This window comes from Mugil cephalus, chromosome 15 (genome assembly GCF_022458985.1).
Source record: "Mugil cephalus isolate CIBA_MC_2020 chromosome 15, CIBA_Mcephalus_1.1, whole genome shotgun sequence".
Classification (NCBI taxonomy): Eukaryota; Metazoa; Chordata; class Actinopteri; order Mugiliformes; family Mugilidae; genus Mugil; species Mugil cephalus.
Window position 1 is genome coordinate 9,374,562 of NC_061784.1, and position 9,048 is coordinate 9,383,609.

Genomic DNA, 9,048 nt, shown 5'->3' on the forward strand with positions numbered 1-9,048 from the left:
GGTTTGGGTATGTTGGCAGGTGTTACTATAGTTTGTCTCTTTGAGGACAGATACTATTGGTGTAGCAAAGGTAAAAATGAAGACTGCTGAGGAGGGTTTGGACAAGAGAGAAGTAGATTAACTTGCCCTCTACTGTACAGTTTCAAGTGGATCTGTTTCAGAAAGTCAAACAATGCGTGGGATCATCTCATCAGACCACTTTTGGACTAATAGGATCCGATAGGATCTTGTGCCCACCCCAGCAGGGCCCGGATTTCCTGTTTGTGTCCTGTTTGTGTACTTGAGTATTATTATTCTACACCTTTTCTCTTCCTCTTTGCTTTTAGTTGTCCCTGTGTGTAAGAGATGTGCGCAGAATTAGGGTTTTTCATCATAAGCCATCGTCTTGTTTGTTCTGTTTGTCAAAACTGAAAAGCTGATAAAAAATTCAATAACAAAACCTAGGCTTGGTCAGCACGCAAAGTCTTCAGCAAATGTCATAAGAGAAAACTTCAAACTCGGGGAGCGGAAATCATACTGAAAGATGGTGGAACTTACTAAAATGAATATTGCATTTTGTATATGTGTATTTTATACTGATTAATAATAGCCTATATTCGTCCAGTCAGTGAAGGAGAAATGTACTGTCAGTTTTAAATCCTCTTACAATATTTCTGTGATATTCAGACTGGGGATTGAACAAACATGATTCACAGGTTCTTCTTTTGAAATACTGTCTACATTGTCTACGTGGCCATTGGCCAAATGTAGTTTAGCTGTTTACTGGACAGAAAAGGCAAACCTTGCCTTACACACAGGTCAAACTTGTAACTTTGTAACACTTAACACTTGTAGAAGAAAAAAAAAAGTAAGCTGCAGAGCCTGTGATGAGGTTCTAATCTTTGGTGCCTAATCTGGAACCACTGATTAAAAATGAATGAAGTTCAACGTGGTGCATGCAAAAACGTTCTTATGTTTCCGGTGATTGATGTGTTTTCTTGCTTTTTAAATTTAAAAAATTACGACAAAATGTGAGTGTAATTGGTTTGGGTATATTGTCTTTACTAGAAGACATTTTCAAACAGGATCAAATGCATGATTGTTCAGATATGTTCGAAAACAAAGCATTTCTTTAAAGGAATTCATGTGACTTATTAATGTGCCTCATCATTTCTTTATTCGTCTCTTACAATGTAACAATTTAACTAAACTAAAGTAGAGAAAAGCACTTACAATTAATGAACGGCGAAAGTCTTAACACAGTTCTGCTCTCTTTGTCGTTCCCCATTGGGGACACACCACGGGGGCAAAGTCCGACAGGACACAGTCATCCCCGTGCACTGAATGAGACATTTTATTGGATTTCGAGGGTATAATTGCTCCTTTCATGGCCCAATTGATGGATTGTGTCATTGTTCACTTCATCTTTTCCATGACAGTGTTTGATTGGCTTCCTTCGGGGACTACAAGTCCTTCCAGACTCTTATGCCATCTGTTCGGTTTGTTTGCGTGTATGTGTCCCTGTGATCACCAAGGTCCTGACCTGGCCAAAGGGACACTGAGAATCCCTTTGACTGAGGACTGCACACTGGCTGTCCAATAAAGGTCAGGGACAGGAAGCATCGAACAGTCTAACCTTTACACGTCAAAACTGCAACTGTCCATGACGTGACAAGTCACGTCTCCTGTCAGGACGGGACAAAATGCTCTGGAAATTATGACCGGATTTGTGTTTGGACCATAGGAACTTTGTGGAAGTTTGGTGTGATTCACATAACAATTAGAATTAAATAACAAATTAGGTTATAATCTATCAAAAACAGACACAAGGATCAGAACAAGCATTAGATATATTTCTTTTTTTTTTCTGCTGAAAATGCACCACTTCATGATATACGAGAAATATTAGTCAAAAAATAGAATCCCCTGCATTTTAAAAAAGTTTTACTTCAGTGAGTACTTGAGCATGCTAACATGTTATGGTCATATCCCAAACACAGTTAAATAATAGCTAGCATTATTCTTTAAGACATGTGGTATTGTGCAGGATGCATGCATTATGTCACATGCATAATACTATAACAATGACACATATCATTGCTTTGCTATGTGGAAAATAATGCAGAGAACACATAAAACATAAAAACAAAAAGGCAAAACCAGATTTGCTCAAATCCTCACGTCCACACTGCAAATCGATAAGTAGCTGATGTTTATTTTTATCTCACCTTCCAAACAAGTAAAATTAAACTCTGTCTAGCTGAATTTAAGTGCTCGCTCCCATTGTTTAATGCAAACTCCCCCTTTTAACTCTGCTCACTGCAGTGTCTTAATGCTCACGTTACCTGAGATCTCTGTGAGAAATCCTGCAGATAAGAAGAGAAAAAAAAAAGTGTGTCTAGCCTGGATTTTCCACTGGCCCATCCCAAACCAGTAGGTCAAGTCCTTTGTGGCCTCATTTGTGTTTTAATATTCCTGAAAGCACATCTGAACAAAATAGTGAGGATTTGTGTTAATCTATGTACTACCAAGAGAGGGCCATTATATTCTGGGGACATGTACGGACATAACTTAAAGTTAATGAGATGGGACTTTATTTGCACATATTCAGGACTCCGACTTCACCTTTCAGCACCGTCTGCTTTGCTGACGCCTCGCGAATGTGAAGTTTGAGAATAGCTTTTTTTCTAATTAGGGATCGGCTGTGGTAATAATCCCGAGCTTATCATCAGAGGGATGATTTGCTTTTTCAAACTGTAATTGATTGCCGCGAGATTGGATTTGACAGAGATGGAGGAAGGATGTCAGTGTGAGCTCTTCTTTCGCTGAATGCTGATTTTCTCATGGTGGAGTGTATATTTGCCAGTGTTTGTGTTGCTTAATTTCACATGGGAAGGATGATTTTGTTTTTACTGTGCCTGCACTTTTGAAATGGCAATTTTCCTCATCACTGGAATGTCAATGACCTGAGTGGGATGGTTTTAGATCTCATAAATTCCAAATGGTTTGCAGATAGTTTTTGTTAATACATATATATTTAAGTTGGAATCTAGGATTATGTGAAAGATGGTCTAAATATCAACCTTTGTATTGTTCAAGGCTGCAAGACTAATATCCCCTTCAGCATGGTGATGGATTTATTTTTGTCTCCATGCTCATCTTTGATTGGGCCACATCTGTTACCCATGAGCTTCAGTATTAATGGCAGTGGGAAGAATGGCCTCAAGTGCTTTCATTTAAGTGTATCTGAGCGCTGGACTACTTACGGCTCCAAATTCATTATTTTACATGTGGGAAGTGACATGGTGATTATGAACTTAAAGTGTGGCCCGTCAGCTTAAATTTGATGTTGTTTTCATTCATCAGGAAGGGAGTGATTTCTTGATTGATTTCTAAATGTCTTCAGTTGTGATTGTTTTTTTTTTCAAATGCAAAGTGACTGCTGAACTGTTAATAGGTAAATGTGTCAGATGTATCGATTCCCTGATCCACTGATTTAGCCTCTCAACCCATATTAAAAATCCCTCCGACATCAGAATGGTGCTAAATATGCAATAAAAAGGGGGATTCTACAGTGAAAAAGTGTAATTGCAAATCAATATTCAGCCTTTCTGAGCCACAGAAGGCTTTTTACATCTTTCATCCATTCTCATCCCCTCAGAGTTTTGATTGGATCATTACCGGAGAGGTGTGAAATGACCGGCGCGTGGGCCTCCTCCCTGATACTGATTGCAGTAGACATGTCATCTTAAGCACAGCAGGCTCAAAAAGAGCAGTCATGGTGGAAATGGCGCCTGCGCCACAAGCCCCGTTAGCAGACAGCAAAATCACTGGGAGACACCAGGAAAGACCAAACCCAGTGGAAGGAAAGCAGTTTGAAGTAGTACTTTCTTTAAACTTTGCTCTTAAAATGGATTTAACCTCAGCACCCCCCAGTTGGAGCTTTAACTGTTTGGTGCCAAAAAAAAGTTTCAACCATTTTTTGAAAGTTCAATTCATGCACATGCAGCACTGATATACATATTGAGTTATAAACTTGTTCAAGCTTAAGCTTCAGCTCTCAGTCATACATCCTGCCCCTGTAACACAGTCCATACTGTAATCAAATAATATCTAAGTGACCACTGGGGGTTTCACAACAGAGAAGAATGGTTCATGTGCAGCTGGTATCAGTGGCGCTCTATAGGGGGGAAACATTAGGACAATTCCAAGGGCCCAAAAGATGGGTAAAAAAAAAAAAAAAGAGAGACAGAAAATATTTAAAATGTAATATAATAATAAAATATAGTAGTAAAATAAGTGATTGTGTACCATCTATAGTTTCTGAGTGGCAGAAATTAACCTGTTTGTTATTATGTTACCGGTTTGTTATTTTAAAAAAACTTCAATCTCTCTTTGTTATATTAAATTGACTACTGTGAAATCCCCTCTACAGGGTCCACCTCTACAAAAACGCTGAGTGTAACTGCTTCATTCGGTACCACAGGCTGTGGCCTGATGTCTGTATTTGTACATGTGTAAACAATTATGTTATTATATGCTTGCTTAGAAGTATCAGCACTTATGTTCTAATGCTCAAAAAGTGTTTGAGCATTAGATGTTTTAATGTTATAAAATACATCTTACTTTCAACTTCTATGTGTTTTTCTTGTATTTCTCATACATAAACTTTTGGACTTAGTTTTGCCATATAAGGGCAAGTGAAGTGACCATATATGGTCACTTCATTGACCTTGATTTTCTACATTTTCAACAGTAAAAAAGTCTTGATATGTCCATTTTATTGATTTTCCAGTCTGAACTGAAAAATGAATGAACTGCACACAGACCGACCCTTCAGCCTTGACAGTGAGGGGTCCAATGTGATTTTTTTTTCATGGGGCCCAAAATTCCTGACGGCGCCCCTGGCCAGTATTGCTGCTCTCAGATGACACAGTGTCAGAAATAACCTAAAACATGGGGCGACCATCAGATATTAGTTGGTGTGAATACATGTATTGCTTACTGATAAAGCAAAATAGATGCGCATGCTTGATAACTTGAGAACCTCAAAAGTTTGGAGCATTTAGAAGCTCAGACCTGAATATACAGAGACAACATAACAATAATACCATTAAACTCTAGTCTCTGTTGACTTTAATAAAGGCATGAATGCCCCGTAAATGCTTTAAGTGTTTTTAGTATTTTTTTTTATACAATATAGACATTTTGTTGAAAATATATGTGAACTACACAGGACATATACACCACACATATTCACATCTACATAGTGATGGTGACCAGTTTGAGGCTCAGTGCCACACGAAGCAGTTTTGATTCCATTTATACTTTTTGTCAGTAAAGCGCTCGCCTTCTCAGTCCTACGTGACTTGTGTTCTTTTCCCTCAACCTTAACATCAAACGCCAAATTCACCTCAGTTCTGGCATTTTCCACAGGACAGTCACACTGGATTCTCCCACATGTCCTCAAACAAAAGAACCCCCACGAGTACCCGCTGAGTCTTTTGATGCTGAAACTCAAACGCCGCTCTCATCCAAGCTACCCCAATCAGCAATTAGCTCTTTAACTTCCTCCAGCTGGGTCCAGCTCTGACGCCCCCCCACACCCTCCAACTCTCCCAGTGGATTCCCCTTCCCTGAGCTAACCTCCCCCGAGCGACAAGGGGGACCAGGTGCCACAACCGAACGAGACGTCGGGGTAATTTGGCTCGGCGCACCCTAACAGATACACAGATCAGTGGGGCAGGGAGGGACTCTGGACATTAAGCACTGTCTCATTAGGTTTGTTTGGAAGAGACAGGAGACGTAATGAGAGGTGGTGTAATGACCAAAAACATCTGATCTCCACCCGCTCCGAACAAAACACCCAGGTAGGACCCAGGGTCAGGGCCAAAGTCATGTCACGCCTCCCTGCCTCTGAAGGAAGAGGCGGGGAGGGGTGATGGAGTGAGGGAATCCAAGTTCATGCACTTCTGACTTGAGTGCAGAGCGATGATACGGCACGCTTGAGTGAAGGACTGCTCTTTGTTTTCTGGATGCTTCAAAGCTTGTCCATCCACCTTTTTACGTAGATCTTTTATAAATAGGGTTTAAACACTCCATCCTGGCTTATGCTTCTTTCTTTCTTTATCTTATCTTTTTTTTTTTTTTTTGCAGGTGCGAATCAACTTTCCATAATTCAGACAAATAAATAAATAAATAAAAATAGATGGTCAGACCAAAAGGGACTTCAGCTCGGTACTATTACAGAATTAAATCCAAATATCAGAGACAGCTTTTTGAATTAGGGGCACTAACATATCATGAATGATAAATCAAGATGCAAATCATTGGTTGGTGCTGATATAGTTTGCAGTGACTCCATAAAGTATGTCCATACATCTATATCGCAATCTAATGCAATGCTTTTCATTTAGCCGTTTGTTGGTAGTCAGCTGTTTTTTTATTGCAGGGGCGGCACATTGGAAAATACTTAATGCAGAGTTAATACCAACATGAAGAGCTTTGTTTTGTACCTTCTCATTTCAGACGCCACTGTTCGGTATTCATGCAGTCAGCAATATGAGGTGGGCTGCGTTGGTTTGCAATTCCCCAAATGTCAGGCATCAGTGGAAAGACAAAGGGAAACGCTTGACATAAATGAATGAAGGGCCGCTAATGGCCAATAGCTGTCTGTTGGCCCACGGCCCCACAACTGAGTGTTGTTTCTTCGGAGGGGGGCGTTTATGAGGAGGTCGGAGAGATGCGCCTCCTCACGGTGAAGAGGATTGCTTTGATCCCCCCCACCTCATCCCCACCTCTGGTCCCCAGGTGTGGAGCAGCTGTACCACCCAGGCTTCTTGACCCGCAGCCTGTCCACAGCTCAATACACCATTAGCCTTAGCAGCTGACTTGACCAGTGCGGCCATGTCTCACCGTGTAGTGTCCACTCTGGAAGATATCATAACTGGCTGCAGCTATCGGAGAATGTTTGTAAGTTGAGCCCACGGCATTTACATCTGCAGATCTTATTTCTGAGGTCTGGGTATAGAGAGAAGATGGAAGGAACTCATTTCAGGTGAAGTAGAAAATATCCCAGTTAATGAACTGAGGAACCTGCTGCCTAGTTAGAGTCCAGCCAACCCTGCAGGTTATTAACATTATTATTATTATAAAGGTAAATTTAAAAGTGCAATCCAAAAGTCACTTTAAATGGGAAAATCTGGTGCTTTTCTTAATTTACACTTTCACTGGTCTCACAGTTGTTATAGGATGAGCAGACTATTTATACCTTGCGCTGTGATTAACACTATTCTGCACAACTTCTGCCTGCAGAGTCGCACAAGTGAGGATTAAACTTCCACTGCTGTCTTTTGATTAAATTAATCTCAGATTACTCCTTTAACCATACATTTGAGTCAATACTAATAATACTCTTATTTTTGTGTTTGTATTGAAAAATGTTTTCACTGTAACAGCCGGCGTAGGGAAAGCAGCATGTACACTGATCAGGCATAACATTATGACCACTGACCATCTCGTGACAGTGCAATGTTCTACTGGGAATCCTTTGGACCTGGCATTCATGTGGATGTTACTTAGACATGTATCACCCACCCAGACCTGACTAGGCACCCCCGCCCCATAGTAATGACACTCCTTGATGGTAGCCGTCGTCCCCAGCAGGATGCAGCCTGACACAGACACACAAAGATGGTAAAGGAACAAATCAAAAAAATAAAAAAGAAGAAGAGCACTGGCTTCCAAATTCACTAGATCCCAAAGTGATCAAGTATCTGTACTGCACTCAAACAAGCCTGATCCACAGAGGACCCAAAAGCCCCCACTAACAACATTCTATTTCCAGACACCACAGGACACCCTCTGAAGGCCCATGTCCATTCTCTGATGAGTCAGGACTGAGTCATTTTGAGGCCCCCCTGCTGCTGAGAAGGACCAGTGCTTCTACAAACTTGAAGTCCAGAATAATCTTTATGTGGCATCAGATTAAGCTTTGGGTGTGCATGGCCAAAACAAGTTCTAACTTGTGAGAACTTCCCTTGGCTCCCTGACCAAAAAAAAATAGAGAAAACAGGAAGAAAATTAAACTGGCTTCACACCCCTACTCAGCTGAACTTCTTCAGAACTATTTTAAAAACACGTGGCCACACAAGATGCTCAAGTGGAGGCCCAGAACATGTGATGGTTCGGCAGTCCAAGTGTTGGGTCACAGGAAGAAAGGGAAACCTGCTATATGCTTCTCCACAAAGGCCCTTTTAAACTATTAACCCCGTCAGTTCTCCTCCAGTCACTGCCCAGCACACAAGCAGGTGAAAAACAAAAGAAGAAAACAGCAACCATATGGCCGTACAGACAACACATACAACGTACACGCCATACGATTCAGTCACAACATCAGAGCGGCCATTGTCTCAACCATTTAAGATACTGAGCAGAAGAATTTAAATTTAGAAGATAGCTATAATCTAACCCTAACAGATAAATAAGGTTTCAGCAACAAGACAATTTTATGCATTAAAAGCAAAACACAATGTGAATATTTGACACTCAGAGTGACCTATGTAGGTCTGAAAATTATATGATACTGTAGTTATGATTACAGAAGAAAATAAGACACTGATTGTAATACATGCTGTAATGGTTGTAGTCATACATTAGATGGTAATGGGTGCTCGTACCTTGCTTTTATTCTACATTTCTTTGCCCAGTTTTTATTATTATAATGTTTATTGTCATTGACCTGAGAGTTCAGTGTGTGACAAGAAAAGCTTTGATTAAATAAATGATCAAACCTCTATCTCTACATATGTATAAGCAGCAACTAAGAGACAGATGAACCAATAGGAAATTCTTGTTCCTTATAGATCCCTCTACAGTTTATTGTCAGGTCACAGCACAATATAAACAATATAATTTTTATTGAAACCAAATGTCCCCCTTCATGGGACTAAAATCAAATGGACTTTATTATCATGACCTTAAAAGACCATTCCCCCTCCGTAGATATGAACTAACACAGCATGAACAGCATGTCATGAACATGTCAAATCTCACCAGCCTAACTTATCA